The following is a 17,861-nucleotide window of genomic DNA, read 5'->3' as shown; positions in this document are numbered from 1 at the left end:
TCCTGATGAGTTGACCAAGAAGGCAGCCTTCATGTCTGCAAATAGCTGCTCTGCTGGGCACATCACACAGGAATGCCAGTGAAAGAACACGCTGTTCTACGCCAAGGCAGGACAAGGTCAATACTACGAGGAGGGATCTGCCAAGACCCATCATGGAAGACCAGGGCAATGATACTCTGAGACCCAAAGCCATTAATGACATTTGGCTAACAGACAAGCTTAGTGGCAAGCAGACCCACAGTGCCTGATGCAGAAGGGCAAGCTGAACCCCAGCTTGTTCCTCAGCCACCCTATTAGTCCCAGCCTCTTCTACAGCAACAGGGTAAAATCAAGATGCACATGTTGTAAATGGTGCAGAAGGGGAGGAAGAGTCATACAGGCTTCACCAGCGGACAAGACAAAGCCAGGAGACATCAGCAGAAGTCAGCCTAGAAACCGCCACTGCAGTTATGCTCAATTTGATTTAGAAATTTCATTACAGGTTTTTCCTCATACAGGTTATATATCCTTCAGCAAAGAGGCTGGATTCAGAACGTCATTTGCCTTGCTCTACTGTCCCTCCTTCCACCACCAAACAACATTAACTTCCTTCATTTCCTTGCTCTGGAAGCACCAAAAGCTGCTCCCCACATCACCCCAGAAACCAGAGGTCTGATTACCGTTCAATCCCAATGCCACAAAAAATAATGACACAACGGCCAGGGAGCAAAGCTGGCGATGCTGGAAGAAGCACAGACAGGAGATGCAACGTTAACCCTGCCACCGCCCTGAGATGCAGGGGAGGCACCTGTGTTTGCAATTCTTTGTAGTGTAGCATCACCATGTCTGTACTGAATCATGCAAAAGGGGAAAAAAAAAAAAAAATTCAGCACACAAGTCACAAGAGATCAAAAATCACTGCCTTGCATTATGATTTTGTAAACATTAATCTGCAAATCTTCTGCAAGGAACAAGGTAATTACTACCTTGAAGAAAGATTTTAAGAATTACCCTTTATCAGATCACTTTAAAACAAAACAAAACAAAACACAACTTCAGTCCTTAGCAAGTAAACATAAGCAAAGAGTCATGACAACAGCAAATGCAGGCAATGCAGGCAGAACAGCAATGCCCACTTCCCAGAATCTGTTCTCATTTTCTGCTTTGTTTTAGTCAGACTGTGTCCAACAGGGGGAAAGACTTCTTCCAGCAGACTTCCCCTGTTTTGGCCCTTAGACAGCCATCGCCCTTCTCTAGTCACGTATCCTTTTTGTGCCATGTCCAAGCTCAGACCAGTCCCTAAGCTTTCATGGCTGTAACCGGGAAAAGAGTTACGGGCCAGCTCAGCCAATACACCAGTAGGGACATGAACAACTTGAAGGACCTAAATACAGGTGACAGCTGTCCCAAAGTTACACAAAGTAAAATCACAGGAGATGAAGAGGTGACTGCAGCTGACAACTGCTCTGCCCATGTCTGGTTTATGATAGGAAGTTGTTTATCAGCAGCATGTTTCCTCCGGACCAAAGCTGAGGCTTTGGAAGAAACAGGTGAATCTGTGGAGACCAACTTCTTTTCTTAACCACAAAATGTGTGAAAGATTAGTTTCATCCAGAATTCAGAGACTGGGGGGGGGGGGGGAGATGAAGAACTGGGTAGCAAGTTACCGAAAGCCCAAATGGCACAATGCAACACCCCTACGAGGGGCAGGAATACAAAACAAATGCTTTAAGAGAGATTACAACGAATAGTCAGGATGTTCAAGAGATCAGGAAAAATGGGATGACCTGCTCAGAGGACAGTCATGAATCCAAAAGTATACCACATCCCATGCTCTCGGGATTGAGTGCTTTCTTGCTGATCACCCTACTTCATCTGGCCACCAGGGTTTCTATAAAAGGCAAGAATGCATTTGATCTCTCCTCAAAACTTAAGCAGCTGCCCAGGTTGATGACTCAAACATGAGTCACCATGGGCATGAAACCACCAAAGGATTTTACATACGTACACACACAGAACTGCACACACCTTCTTAGAAATACTTGTAATAGGGGAGGAACACTTTGAGCACCCTAAGCCTTGAGTGCTCCTCAAAAATATTTCAACCATTGCAGTTGGTGTACATTGAACATAAGCGTCTTTATCCTCTCCAGTCAAGTATAGTGTCCTCCACGATAAATGCAATTTACTTTTACATTACAACTATTTTAATGAATTGCACTCACTCTTATAATCGTTATGATCGCAGATAAGGATTGCTCTGCTTTACAGTAGAAGACCCAAAAGCCTTACAAATATTTTTGTATTTTTATTCCCTGGCAGACATTTCCTTCAGGCATACAGAAATTCTTAAATAGTTCCCAGAAACTGAAAGTGATGCTTACACCACTCTGCTAATGTGACCACTTGTTTTACAATATTGCTATTGAATGGCTTTCTCCTGGCTGGTGCACACACTCCCACTTACATGTTAATTCACTCTTGAATACTAATGCCATGACTCAGTGGGATATTGAGTCACCAGTGATGTGAGACCTGTCCCCACAGCTCAGTTCATCATTAACCCAGCAGCAGGAGCAAACACGCTATCCGATAACTGCTGCACAAGGAGTGTGGCCAGATACGCCTCCACCAGGACGACCCTCCGAGACGAGCCACTGTGCTTTTGCAGTACCAGAGAAGCCAAAGGGAAACAGAGCGTTGTGTTTGAGGAACGCACAGGAACTGCTCTGTGCAGGGGAAAGATCTAGTTGCTCTGCAGAGAGCAAGGAGAGGAAAGATTTATTTGTAGCCTTATTAGTTTCTAAGAAGAGATACCCTATTTCCAGTTCCCATCACCATTACTGTCTGCACATTGCAGAGTGCCTTCTCCTGCTTTCTTTTCTTGGCCCTGACCATCATCTCAGGTCTACATGGCAGATGTGGTTAAGAGTCCCAAGACTCCTGCTGGCAGGGGACTCCAGGTCTAACCATCTCATAGAGCAGTCATCCAGGAGCAGAGTGCAGCCCAGAGGGGATGCTGCCACGGCTGAGATAGGGAGATGACTCAAACCCTGGCAGAGACCCAGTTCCTTTCTCCAGGAACCAGCAGATACAGGAAGAGCCTCAGACAGCCTCTTCATACAATCTGGACCTTTTTTCCTTTCCCTTTGGCAGCTCTCTAGAAGATTCACAGCCCATTTGGCTTGCTGCAGCCTTTGGCTGAAAGGTCTCATCCTTTCATCAGAGGGACAGCTGCAGAGAGGACATCCCGGTCTGCTCCTCCTTCTCTCTTGGGATGAGCAGTGCTGCTGTAGGGATTTCTGCTCAGCTGGGGGAAGACCACAAGTCTTCTGTACCCAAAAGGCTCCTGCATACCCACAGTCACCAGCCAAGGACTTGTGCCAGGGAGGAGAAGGAGGAATCCAAGTAGCCCTTACCTTTCCTGGGAAAGGGAAATGCAAACCTGTAAAGATTATTCACCGAGCAGATTGGATTTCTTCTTGCTGGGAAGGTCACCACTTTATTTTTCACTGCACTTCATTTATTGCTGCAACTTCCATATTGAATCTTGCAACTGAAACCCCTTTATAGCACCCACTCTGTTCCCAAGGGACTCTGCTCCAACATAGCTGTCAGACAAAGCAGCCATCTCTCAAGCAATGCCCCAAAGCATTGGGGATGGAGGTCTTTGGGGGTTGTAGATACGGGAACAGCTATGTTAGGGTTAAGGCATGAGTCACCACCCCAGAGCCACAATGGTCCTCTTCCCAGGGGAGATGCAAGTCCCATCATTGCCAACGTATGCTCAGCTGCCTCCGAGCCACATACGGCTGACTCGAGGTTTTTAAAACATATTGCTTGCTGGTTCCCCAGTTAGGTGTTTAAGCTTTCCTCTATCTCTGCATCAGCTCACAACTAGACCTGTAGCTTTCACATAGGTAATTTAAAGGAGCGGAATCCCTTCCAATATGGCTTGTGCAGGGCCATGCATGAAAGGATTAACAGAGCTGGGAGCTGAACCCAGACGTCCCAAGTCTCAACTCGATGCCTCATCCACAACATCAACCTCTCGCTCTCTCTGCGGACACAGTAAGAAAAGTCTTCATAAAAATAAAAAAAGTAGTAATAAAAAGAACACACACACCCCGAATGTGGAACTAACCCCCAAGGATTTGATTACAGATTACTCCCTTGCCATTGTCAGCTCACTCTCCAACAACAGTTATGAAGTTTTCATCAGTCAAATCAAACCTATTTTAGCAGATAGAAACATTGGCATTGTCGCATGGGAAACACTGATCCTGAAGCTTTATTTCACCACTGCACAGGGCCACGCAAATTGCCTTCCACTGCAAGAAAGAAAACACAGAACCTCGTGAAGAAGTGTTTCCTATTAAAAAAAAAAAAAATCCATTTTAAAACTCCTGCCCCAATGCTGGCTTATTTAATAGAAGAGACTGCAAGAGAGGCAGGGTTAGAGTAACAGAGCGCCATTCATATCAGAAGCACTGAAATTGAGGTCAGGCAAGGGAGGGCTGCTGGCTGGACTAAACCAAAATTGGCAGAGGCATTAATCAAAACAGTCATCTTCATCTCTACCTGTTTAGGGATATCTCAGAACACATTTCAGACCAGGACTAACAACATTGTTATAGCATCCAGAGTCGCTGTTGAGGTAACTTCAAGTTGCTCAAGAAAGAGTGGCTTACCTGTGATTCAATCTGTATTCACATAGAAACTTAGAGAGATTAACTGCATCAGCTTTGGATGCCAGCTGCTTTGAGCAGGTAGATAAGATCCAATATAAACTGTGACGCACAAATCCCCTGCCTGCAAGCACAGCACATCCCATCTCCCAGCAGATGGATGTGCAGGAGGCAGGGACAGCCTTGCTCTTCCTCTACAGCCCTCGCATCCCCCAGCATTAAAACCTGCTCAGTCCCTCTGGCCAGCTCCGGCTGGCCCTTGCTCCTACCACAGCTGCACGTGCATTTCCATTGCAGAGCTACTACCAAGCTTGGTGGGCAGCAGCCATTACAAAAATATAAAACTAAAGTCCTCCAAAAACTAGGAGAGTAATTTCCATCCCTCCTTACAATCCTTTGCTAGTCAGAGTCCTGGCCCACAGCACAACGTCCCAAGGGCAGCTGTAACACACACAGCCCCGTGGGGTCTTTTGCTTCTTTCCACACAGACGTTTGCCCGGCTGAATAAGAAGAGGTCCCACAGCCTGTTCCCCGGGACAGGGGAATAGGCTGCCTGCCTGTGCCTGCAAGGCTGGGTGATGATTTGAGGCTGGCACCAGAGCATCTTTGCATCCTGACGCTCACAGGCATTAAGAGAAGCAGCCTGGGTTACGTTTCTGGAGGTTGCTGACAACCAACGCACATTTGCATAGAATGGAGAAATTAATCTTAGTGCTTTCAGTCTGCTGCTTCAAATTCACCCTCTTCCACCGTGAAACTGGCTATAACACGCGACCAGACTTTTAGAAACAGACACAGATCTACCAAAGGGGAAAAAAGGAAAAGAAACAAAGTCAGTGTAAATCCTGACCTGGAAGAGGTGGCAGAGTTGAATAAAGAATTTGATTGAGTCACAGGCCTAACCAAAAGGTCCACCAAGATAAAGGATGATTTTTCACTGCACTCTGAACCACTTGCTATAGCAAACAGACTTCTAGCAAGCCTTCCTGCCTGTTCTACTCTCTGCTTCTACCCTTTGAGGTAAAATCTCAAGACTGTGTTTAATAACAGAATAGGAAAAAACAATGTGGCTTTAGGGTTGTGGGAGTTTTTGGTGGGTTTTGTTTGTTTGTTTTGGGGGTGTGATTTCCTTTTTTTTTTATTTTTACACATAGGAACAGTTTAGGAAATTGGCACAGCACAATACAATAGACAAAAGGAGACACAAACTAGACAAGAACAAGGGTTGAACAAGCTGTGGGAAAATATAAATATGGATATTTGTTTAAACACTCCCCCCAAAAAACTTTTCCTCCTGCCAAAAAGCTTTGTCTCCCCTTTCCTTGCTTGCTCTGAAGTTTCCCACAGTTGTGCTGGCGAGCGGAGCAATCGCCCGCATTTCCAGCACTGTATGAGCAGGGCTGGATGAGGCCACTGGTTCTTGTCCCCATCGGCTCCACGCCAGCAGTGGCAGAGGGGTGGCTGTTCACAAACACCATCCTCATCAGCTGCTGCCCTGTGCCTCAGCTGCAATCACGTGGGACCCACAGGATGAGACCTGCTTTGACCCAAGGTGGTCAGAAAAGAGACTGGGAGGGTCAGCTGCCCAGGGTAGCAAGCCTAAAGGGACACCCAAATCCCTCCCTCCAGCCCTCGGATGGCGATCAAGGAGCAGCGTTAATTTGGGCGTCTCACGCCAGCAAGAAGCAGCTCCGTCATTTTGCTCTATCCACCAGCTAGGGTGGAAATCAGCAATCATCCTGGAAAACTGGCAAGTGAGACAACTCACAGCTCCCCATCTTCCCTGAAAGCCATAGGATGCCTCACAGCTGCTGCCTCTCATACTTCAGAAGAAACAGCTAATGGAAGCACCGAGATGCCAGGCAGGTTTACACCGGAAGCAATGAGAAAATTATAGCTGTCCAAGCAAGTACCACTGCTAGGCACGTGCCAATAACAGAAAAGCCTTAAAAAGAAAAAAACCAAAACAAAACGCTCCACCCCCTACTACACTCCCTCGTCCTGTTGGATTAAGGTTTCCCAGCCTAGGAAGGGAATTACTCAGTCAAACGTGCCAAGATGCACAGAGCCAGAGACGAGCTCCAGACAAGGAGAGTTTTCCAGGCGCTATGTTTTAGAGATACGAGAACGGCTGCAATTGTTCCTTTCTCCATGGAAGTTGCACCCAGTTCACGGAGAGCTCTGGGTCTGGGTACTGCCAACCGCCTTGGCACGGTAAGTACAGGGCTGGGGAGCGATGCACGATGCGATACAGGACAGAGGCTACAAACCACACAGCACCCATGGAGCTGCTCTCGTTTGCAGCCATTTGTTTCTTCAGAGCAAGAATTAGTCACTGATCTTAAAACATGCGTGTGACCTGCAATAGGAAGAGGTAGTACCTTCTCTGAAAGTTACTCATGGACTGAAGCATTATAGCACAGCTTCTGCCTGCTCAGAGAAGGATTTCACAGCCCCTGAGCAAACTCCTGCTCGGGTTAAGCCCAGCAGTGACCCACAGAGGCTGCCTGCCAGCCAGGACAACACGCACCTACAAGGACCTGGCAGAAGCCAGGCGATGCTGCAGAGCCTCTGACCAAGATAAAGCCCATGCACTGGGGAGAGATCAAGGCCACGTCCCCTGAGCAGCATTTTAGGGGGACTACGACGGTGCAAACACCACACAACTGCTTTTGTAAATACTTCAACCTCAGTCCTGAGAACAGCTCAAATTTTGCCCCTACAATGTCCTCTCAGCAGCTGCTCTGGCAGGCAGGAATGCCCCAGGGACCCCTAAACTGTCCCCTACTCACTCATTTATGAACTAACACAGTCTTTCAGTTTAAGCAGCTTTTTCCTTACCTCACCTTCACCTCCCTGCAACATGCATAGGCAGCTCCCAGCTCTCCTCCCAGTCCCTGCTCTGCTAGGTGGAATAAGCCCAAAGCTTCCCTAATCCCCTCTGGGGAGATGGCCACACTTCACCCTTCCTGCACCTGGCTCAAATTCCAGATTCTCCCTCAAAATAAAGTCAGCTGTTATTCCCAAAAACATTTAAGACCCAGCTGCAGCCTGCAGCTAAATCCCTAGCATAATATTCAAAATCTTTATCTTCTCAAAATGAGAGAGACATCCCCTCTTCAAGAGCTCGCCCCAGAAGAGGCAGAACAACAAATACCTCCAGGTCCTTCACCCCCAGAAGGTTTCAGTGAAAGACAGTTCAGGGTTCAGAGATTTCCATTTCCCGTCCCGATCCCGCAGTCAGGAGAGATGAGGGCTGGTTTTGCAGTAATCCTCCTCTCCTGTCTGTGCACCTAAATGAAGTATGAAATTGGAAAGCAGGGAGTCCAAGCATCCTCACCTGTGCCTGGCTCCCGAGCCAGCCTTGCATCCACCTCAGCAGCTGCCCTGCACGGTGCTGAACCTCTCCCCAGCTACTGCTCGCTCCACCAGCCCCTGTGTCGTGAGAAACCGGGGTGTGGGGGGGAATAAATCAAGGCAAAAGCCATCCTGCTCTTCCCCTTCCCTGACCTTGCCCATTAGAGCAACAAACTAAAATCCCAACAGCTGGTACCAAAGCTGACATGTCTGAAGGAACACGCAAGGAGAGACTGGTGCCCTTGGGATCTAACACAGCCTTTTTGGAGAGGACAAAGATGTACCACACGAGAAACACCATGAGGTGCTGCTGTCAGGAGAGATGCAAATGATTATTGACTCCCATTCTGAAAGGCTATTAAGAGAGATCATGGGATTTGATTTCCGAACTGCCTGCTGCAAGGCAAAGACGATGCACAACACTCAGTGGTATACAGTGGACTGTCCTCCGATATCGTCATCTGCACTGACACACAAGAACAGCCTTTGAGAAGACCCCAGGGCTGCTATCGAGGGAGCTGTCAGCAGTTAGCCTGGCTTGCATGACTGCAGCCCCTCAAGTCCCCTACCTTCTCCAGCCCCTGGGCAAGCAGCGCCAACACCTTCAGGAGGAAAATACAAACTGCTTCAACCTCAGAGCATGAGCGCAGGCTCAGAGCTGGCTACCAGAAGGAGATAGAAGTCTTTGCTGCCCAGTGCAGCTGCAGTTTTCAAAACATCAACACAAAGCAGAGCCAGAGATGGGAGGTATCTTCAGGTGAGCTGGGCAACCCAGAAAGATTAAAGCTTTTGTCAAGACAAAAATTCTTCATAAATTGCTGCTCTGAGCAACAGCAGCATCCAACAGCTGTTAATGGCCTGAAACTAGAAATGTAGGGGGAAAATTTTTTTAATCCCATTTGCTTCCTTCTTTCTCTGCTGGTAGGAGCCTACAGCGCACAAGCATTTGTAATCTGTCCACGTTCCCTTGGATGTGGGTCAGCGCTGAGGCACCTTCCCTATAGAAGCAGCCAAAACCTCACTCAACCATGGTCTCATCCATGCCTCAAAGAGAAAAGCAGCTGAGCAGAGCGCAGCCCAACGCAGAGGAGCGGGCAGAGCGCCCGTTCCACTGCCGTCACAAAAATCATCCCGACAGATACACAGAGCAGACCGGAGACTCGGACTTGGGCAGGAGCACCTGGATTCGGGAGCTGTTCCCAGAAGCGAGGCCCTCACAGCTTTCTGCTTTGCTAGGACACGTGACACCTTGGGGAACTGAATGCTGTACACACTGAAAATTGGCTATGGGAATTGGGAAAGAGAGAATTTCCAATGGGAAAAGGGAACACGCCTGCAGATCTGAATTTGAGACCGGGGACTGGATTGCTGTTGCTGCTGCCATAGAAAGGCTCTGACCGCAGCCTACAGCTATTTTAACCCCATCGCACTGTGCCAGCTGCGGCATCTTCAAATGTATCAGCTGCCTCCCTCCCCATCCCACCCTGCCAGGCTGCTTCTAGAGAGCACGCAGAGATCAGGTGTTTGGGGGCTTTGTCCAGCAGGACCAAGATACAGGACCCAGTCCTCAAAATACAAGGAGATGCAGAAAAGCTGTGCTCCGTGCACAAAGGTGGCTCCGTTTGGCCACGAGCAGTCCTAGACAATTATTTCCTTCTCAGAAGGTCTGACCAGGGATCTGACCGCAGTCCTGCTTCCCACAGTGCGGCCAGGTACGAGGGTGGGGGGAGCCGTGGGAAAGGCATCCCACCCGCATCCCTCCAGTTCTAGAGCTCGCTGCTCCATTCCTTCACTCCGTCAACAGACGGTATCTGCAGCCACAACCTCCACGTCCATTAAACCAGTTTCTGCCAAGTGCAACTCAAGACATTACCATCGGTTACTGGGCAGTAGGGTCTCCACAACACTGCCTGATCAGGTTCCAGACAGAAAAGCTGCCCCATATATTGACCTGCTCCCAAACATGTGCCATTCCAGACACTTCACCTCCCAGCACTCGAACAGGCAGCTCGTAGCTCCAGCATTTCAAGTACAATCAATCAGTCAGGCTTCACGCACAGAGGAAAGAGGAAAGCAATATTCGATAACATTTGTATTTGGCTCCATACACATAAAAATACAATTAAGGCTATTAAATAAACCATTTATGGGAGCATTCTCCTGGTTAGAGCTAATGCTGAGAAAACCACTAGGCTCACCAATACAATTTCTGCTGGGAAGCACAAGGCAGAAGCTGGTGCCGAGTGAAGTTAAAGCATCACTACAATGCACAGGTGAAAAGGAAGAACATGAGTTTTCTTGTAGATACTGATTTTCTTTAGATTAGAGAAATGCTTACGCGCACTCATCAGTTAGAGCCAAGCAGAAGCAAAAGTAGATAACCAAGATGGTTTCTTCCTGGTTTTAATTCCTTTTTGGGGCTAAGTGATGATTTTCCTCATAAAAGTTAAGACATTTGAAATTACTTTCTACCCCAAAATAGAATGGAAAGCTGGACTGCTGAGATCTCTCATGAACTGGAAAATGAGACATTAAAGACTCCTGGATGAGAAAGCTTGAAATTGAAAGTTTCTTTTTAATAGAAACACAGTATTTTGCTAAATCCAAACACCATTTTGCTTCAGATGAAGCAATAGGAAGAAAAGCTTTAAAAGCCTCTTGTCTCAATGAATCTTTACCATGGAAAATATCAGTGGAACCACATTTTTCAATTAAAAAAGCCTCTTTACTCTGACATTTATCATCTGTTTTATCAAGGGGCTTTGGAGAAGGTTGAGACTTTGGAGGAGGTATACGAATTGATGATTAACTTGGCAGAAGGGCTGCGAGCTGTCAATCTTGGAGCTGGAAAGCAGCATTTGACCAGGGCAATTGTGTCATCTTTACGTCATCTGTAGGTAGAGGGTATGGCAAGAAGACAAGTATGAGCATGTGGGGACGGCTCTGCTTAAGGGATTTAAGTGTAACTACAGGAAGGATTTCAGACGCAGAGGTAACATCGATAGCATGGTTGGTAGCTGCGAGTTGTTAAGTCAATACCAGTGGGACAGATGTCTGTCTTTCTGAAGTCAGTCTTACTAGCTACAATTTTGGCTCATTATCTTTTGGCATTTTTTAGCCAACTTTACTGAAAAGAGGAGAGGAAAAAGAGAGAGATACCTGCATACAGCCTGCTGCAAGACAAACAGAAGAGAATTTGTACCACATGCTGACAGCCAAGCGCCCATATGTTCCCCTTGTGAACAGTATATTACTTCATACCTATAAATAATGCAACAGAGCTGTCTGCAAAGCATTAGCCCGTGGTTATTCTGTTATTCAGTGCACACACAGCTGAGACCTGGGCTCATTAGCCTGAGCAACATGAGAAGGTTATGTGAGACATTGGCACAGCCCAGCCACCGCCACGACACGGCCAAAAGAGAGGCAGCAGGAGGATTTGGGCAGATTACGCTTCCCGGAGCTGGGAGCTTGAGCTGATAAGAGCGAGCATCGGACCGGAGCAAGACTGCACTGCAAGTCAAAGGGGAAGGCCATCTCCTAATTTACGATGCACGAGCTGTTATTGCCAAAGCATCACACTGTTCAGCTTGTCTATTTTTTCCCCATGGGAAGCCTGCCCGTCACAGCCTGCCAAGCAGCCCCAGGGCAGTTCAGGGAGATGTCCGCCCTGCTCCAGTCTGCTTCAAAGCTATTTCATCTCTCCACACAAACTGCACGCATAACATCAAATCCAACAGCTCCTCACCCTGGGTGACTGCTCCCAGGGGCTCCTTTCCTTTCAGTCTCCTCCCTCCTGGGGTTTCCTTCTCGTTTCTTTACGTAAAGCCCCAGACCCCCCCACGCTCAATACTCTATAGCCCCACAAATTCACGGCGATGCTGCACAGAGCACCCGAGCCTGCCTCAGGACCAGAAGCACCATAATTGCATCAGTGCAGACCTACACCCAAATTAGCTAGTTGTAATGAGCTGCAGGGGTAATTGGCACCACACAACACTGGTGTGCTTGTCCTGCTTTGGGGACTAGAGCTCAGCACAGAGCCAGACACACCAATTTGCTCAGAGCTCCCTCCTGCTGCTCACCGTGAAATGGTGCCACACCAACAGGCAGGGGTGCATCAGACAGACACTTCTGTGAGAAACAACATGAAGTTTCCTTTCCACTTGCCGTCAGGAACCGCCCAGGACAGACACACTGTCTGGTCTAACTGGTTCAGACAAGTGTCTTTTCTCCTCCCCTTTACCCTCAAGCTAGAAGCACAAGGTGGGTCTATGCATGCATGTAACCCTAACACCAGGCTTGAAGGTCCCCACAGACTAAATCTGTGTGTACCCAGATTATACTCAGCTGTGTGAGCAGCCTCATTTCAAGGTTTCACCAAGGTCCAGGTGGGTTTTAGGAACCTTTAGAGAAGCCACTAGACATCGGAGCAACTTTCTGAACTGGAGCTATCCAAAGAAGAACCCACCAGATTTCCCCCTTCCCCTCACTCTGTAACTTTGTTGTCCTTCATTGAACTTCATATAGAGTTCCTCACTCTATAATTTCATTGTTCCTCTGCAATATCATCTTTTACTGTGATCTCCTACAAGCCACTGGGTCATACTTGCTACCTTCCACCAAATTTTTGCTGCTGAAGGTGTTGCAGACACAGGGACTGTTAGATCAGTGCAGGGTTGGGAACAGCAGTTCTTGGCAAGGCCAAGTCTCAAAGCAGCCCACAAAAAAGTAAAGAAAGCTCCCCAAAGATGCACACACAGGAGAGGCCGCTGAGGATCAGAAACCATCTCTGCCGCCCAGTTACTGGACTCCCACCCACACCAGTACATTTGGGTTTTGCTCACATGGAGCAAAGGGAGTGTGGATGGAGACAGGGAAAAATGGAGCAGCGACAGAGAGAGATGAAGTCTGGCACAATGCAAGGGTTGTGCAAGACGAGATAAACAGGTGAGGTGGGATCTGGCACATGAAAGAGGAACGAGCGATGCAGATGGAAGCGTTTGAGAAATGCTGTCTCCCAGGTGCTGGCACACACCAGCAGAAATCACAGCAAAACTTGTCAGATGTCCTGACAAGAAGCTTTGTCATGAAATGCTGACCAGTGAGAGCTGGGATATTTTTGGACAACATGCTGCCAATTTTGAGAGAGAAGGCTAGAAGCTCTGGTTAGAATGGGAGAAGCCCCCTTTCCTTTTTTCCCCCCTTATATATTCTGAAGTCTTGAAAAATTATCCTGATGGAAAAGTTCTGCATTATTCAGCTGTGAGTTACAGCTCCAGGGAACAGCCAGCGCAGCTCTTGGGAAACGCTCCAACAGCGGGGTTTCTGCAAGTTTACTTGTTCCTTTGGCAAAACTATTCACATAGGATGCTCTTGCAGGAAAGAGACTCAAGTCTAGGCACGTCTCTTGTTCCTGTCTCATCTGGCTGGGAAGGAGAGGAGAGTGTTAGTTCTAGTTCAGGACGGCTTGGTTTTTCACCAAGCTCTTTCACCCACTCTACTTAGTAATGAACTACAGCTGAGTGAGCTCTAGTGTTTGGTATCATGGACCTGCAGCAAAGAGAGCGCACCAATAACTTAAACACTGTCCACTTAGAGATGGTTGTGAAGAGGAAAACAATACAGCCATCCTCAGAAAAAGTCACAGGAGCCTTCCCCATCTTGGCATCTCCCAGACATGGAGGAAGCCAAGTCAGCAGAGACAGCATCTCAGCAGGTCTGCTGTCAGACCAAGTGCATGAACAGCATGCCAGCTTTAAATCCCAGTTCTCAGGCACCCCTGACAAAACCAAAGTCACCTGCATTTTCATCTGCTTTATCAAAGCTTGAGCCACAACAGCAGGAGATGGAGGGTTGCACTTTTATATGAGATGTATAAAAAGAAGAGCCACAGGGTCAACTTTATCTTACCCCGGGAAGAAGAGAATGAGAAAATAGCGATGAACAGAAATTACAAATGCAGAAAATCCAAGGCAGAAGGATGTCTCAAAAGGGAAAGGGCTGAAGTGCTTTAGCATTCAGAAGACTGCATGTGCCAGTGTCATCACCTGGAAACAGGTAGGGACTGTGCAAGGAAAAAAAGAGATTGCTTCTTTGTGCAAAACTGGGACCTCAAGAGGAAACAGAGGGCTTCCTTGCAGAGAGGCAAAGAAGAAAGGATTTCCCAGCACAGGGACTTGCTGAAGGGCCAGAGTGGAGCTGGCAACAGACACCTGCCTCCCACCCGGCTGGATGCTGCTAAACAAGAGAGAAGGCGCAGGTCCACCTCCGTGGTGGGACACTGGATGCTCTTAGGTCTGAGCAAACAAGACCCTTCCTTTACCACAGCTCAGACTCTGCTTCTGTGGGTTCAGAAGGAGTCGAGGCCATTTCATTTTATTTCTCTCCACTCCAGGTGCCCTCCTACCTTCCCCTCTTACACCCTAGAGCTGTCTCCCTGCACCTTCATCACCAAATAACCCAGGAATACATACACACAATCGGTACAGAGCAAACTGACTTCTCTGAGGACATCCCAACCCACAGAAAAGCAGATGCCAGGTAGGTATGGCTGGCCCCTCTCCATTGCTTGCACATGGAGGGAAAAAATGCAGTGGTTGTCTTCGCAGCCTGTAGTTTCCCATCCACCAACCACTCCAGCAAGGGCAACCATTCAGTCAGAATAGGCAAGTATGAGAGACGGGCAATCACAAGAGGGGTGGGGAAGCAAAGGAAAGCAATTCCCCCTACGGGAAGGCAGTTGCATAATTTGAGACAGCTCATAAAATCCAAAGGTTTCAAACTTTACATTTTCAATTCAATGCAATTCAAACATTACAGTTTCAAACTTAAGCAAAGTGGAAGGGGGGGTAGCAGTAGGATAAATAGTGAAAGAGAGATTTGGGACTTAACCTTCTCTAGAACACGAGGAAGGTGGAGGGGAACGTACAGGTTCCTCATACATTCCTTACATTGCCGCTGCTACTTCCATACCTGCATGTCTGCAGCAGAGATGAAGTAGGAGATCAGATTTTACAACATTACTGCCTGTACCTCACAAGCAGTTCAAGCGTCAATCCCCATTTTAATTTATTATGGGGACAAGGCTCTTCTGTTACTTCTGCTACCCCCTTACCCAACTACCACTGGGTACAAACACAAAACACAACAAGACTTTTCATTAGGAATAACAAAACTTACAGCTTTTGCATGCTCATATTCCTCTTTTAGGACTCCTGCTGCCTCTCAGCCCTCCTAGACCCACAAGGTTTCAGCAGCGCCACAGCCACACCCAAATCTGAAATTGCCCAACTAAATCTGGTGCCACTCCTCCATGGCTCAACCCCTAATTACCGCTAAAACAGATATATGCAGCCCACCTCTCATCACAGCTGACCAGCATTAGCCACTCATGCTCACTAAGCTTAAACACAGCCAACTTGCATTAACAGCCCCTGTAGGGATTTATATTCCAGACTCATGTGTGCAAAATTTGCAGAAAATGCTTCTAAGAGAACGTGTAAAGACACAGAAACACTCAGATTCATGACGAGATTTATGATCGCAGAAAGCAAACAAAGAGCTGCGAAGCAGGCAGCCTGGAACAGCGAGAGCTTGGGTACAACCAGTCCTAGCAGGAAATAATATGTTCTGTACAGTAGAAAGATTATTATTATTTTTCTTCCTGTTCATTGTTCCTTTTCTTTCTAAAGCCCCCCCGATAATGCCAGGGGTTATGTATTAAGAGCTGCAGATGTTGGAGAATGCTCTCTGGTACATTTAACAGCTCCTTTATCCCTTCTGAAAGGACCTGGGGTCAGCAGTCCAGACTTGGTATTTTCAAAAAAAGCAACATTCCCAACCCAAGTATTCTTAAGTCAGTGTAATGCACCACATGTCCTAAAACATAGATTTCTTTTTATACAGTGAGTTAAAGGCCAGACAATCAATGAAGTAATATAAATACACCAGACTGTGATCTCCCCTTCTGTATGAACTTATGTCAAAGATGCCAGATTTAGAAACGGATTCACCCAAAAGCTATAAAGAAGCCCAGGGATGAAATAGCTTCAACATTAACTGTGGTATGTCACTTCTTGCTTAAAGCTCTCTGTGTAGCGGATGACTAGAAAGTGCTTAATGTGATGCCAGTTTCCCAAAAAGGTTTCAGTGATGAGCTGGGGGACCACGGAGCAGTAAGTACGATGAAATAGGAGAAACTGGAATAAAGAAGAGAGCGAACAGGCACGTGAATAACCATACTGGGGAAAAGGCAGCACAAGTTTTCAAAAGAGAAGCTCTCCCTCAGGAACAGATTGGAGCTCTCTGAAGGCGCCCATGAAGGTGTAGAAAGGGGAAATATAATTACTGCAGCTTGCTCGGATTATCAGAAAGCATTCGGCAAGGTCCTTCAACAACTAATCTTCCATGAGACAAGAGCAAAGGTCATCATACAAATAAATAATTGGTTAAAAGATAAGAAACAACCTGTGGGAGTAAATGGTCAATTTTCAGAGTGGGCAGTGTCACCTGTGATGTCCAGCCATCCAGTGCCTTCATAAATGAGCTGGAAAAAGGGAGTGAAGAGGAAAATGACCAAGTTTGCTGATGATGCAAAGTGATTCTGGAGAGTAAAGATGAAGTCTGACTGAAAAATTAAAGTTGTTTGCTTCTTGATTCCAATAATATCTTACACTCACAGCTAGGTCTGCGTGCATAACAGGGCTCCAGCAGCAAACGCTCCTCTACAAGTACAAAGACCGTGACGGCCCTTTGCAATGTAATTAATCTGAGGCAATTAAAGCAGTCAAGTGGGTCCCTGCACTGGGTGCCCTGGGCACGGCTGCGGTGCTGCAGAGGTACAGCCATGGCTGAGCCAGCTGCAAGGAGCAGCTCATGAGAAGGTCTAGCAGTGAAAGGTAAATGAGTTTGAAAGGGAAACGCTTGATAACTGCTGGCAAGAGCTGCCACCTGGCACAGGTAGCAAAGGCAAAAAGATGCCCCTCCCTTCTGATCGAGTGAAATGCTGTCAGCTCCCATTGCTTTCTGTGCACAGCTGAGAAATAAGGAGCTCTTGCTATGCTGCGAGGAGAAGGCACAGCGTCCTGGATCAGCGCTTGGGTAATGTCCCAAGGGGACTGGGACTCAGACAGGGTCAGCACAGGTCACCAAGGGCCTCTTTGTAAAAAGTTGTGGGATACCTAATTGCAGTGAGTCATGCACTGCTAGCGCAGGCTGGCAAAAGTAGCTTAAAATCACTAAGATCCTTGAATGTTTTGCTTGCAGTTAACACTTGAGGTGTCTAAAGGCTGACAACAGCGATGGGCTGCACAACAACCACTCGTCCCATGCAGCAGGTGCCCGATATCTCTCATTTGTGTTGGACCCAGATGAAGATGACTTGCGAAGTGGTAACTGTTTAAAAGCATCCTACCAGACCCAGCCCCATGACCCTGTCTGTATTCCTGACCTTCAACGTCCTAGCCTGGAGAGCCATTTTATTCAAAATAGTCTGCTAAGGACAAGCAAACAGTGCTGGCAACCTGGGAAGACCTAGGTTGTGGGTTAATAAGAAATTGTGGGGATGGGAAAGGTGCTGATCTGCTCCCTTCTGCTAAGTACCCAGGCAGGCACCACGGACCAGCCTGCAGCACTCGGAGCCCAGAAGGTGCGTGGGAAACGCGTCTGCAGCTCCGAGCATACACATTGGAGGCGATCTTCTCTCCCCGTTCACGCATGGAGCAGCCTTCACAGTGAAATAAGAGTGGCTTTGAGCACAGCTACAATGCATAAACATGTGAAATGAAGCACCTCACTTCCCAGCAAATCTCTTCATTTGTACAACCCCGGGATGCT

This window comes from Mycteria americana, chromosome 16, assembly GCF_035582795.1.
Source record: "Mycteria americana isolate JAX WOST 10 ecotype Jacksonville Zoo and Gardens chromosome 16, USCA_MyAme_1.0, whole genome shotgun sequence".
Lineage (NCBI taxonomy): Eukaryota > Metazoa > Chordata > Aves > Ciconiiformes > Ciconiidae > Mycteria > Mycteria americana.
This window is presented reverse-complemented; position numbering follows the sequence as displayed.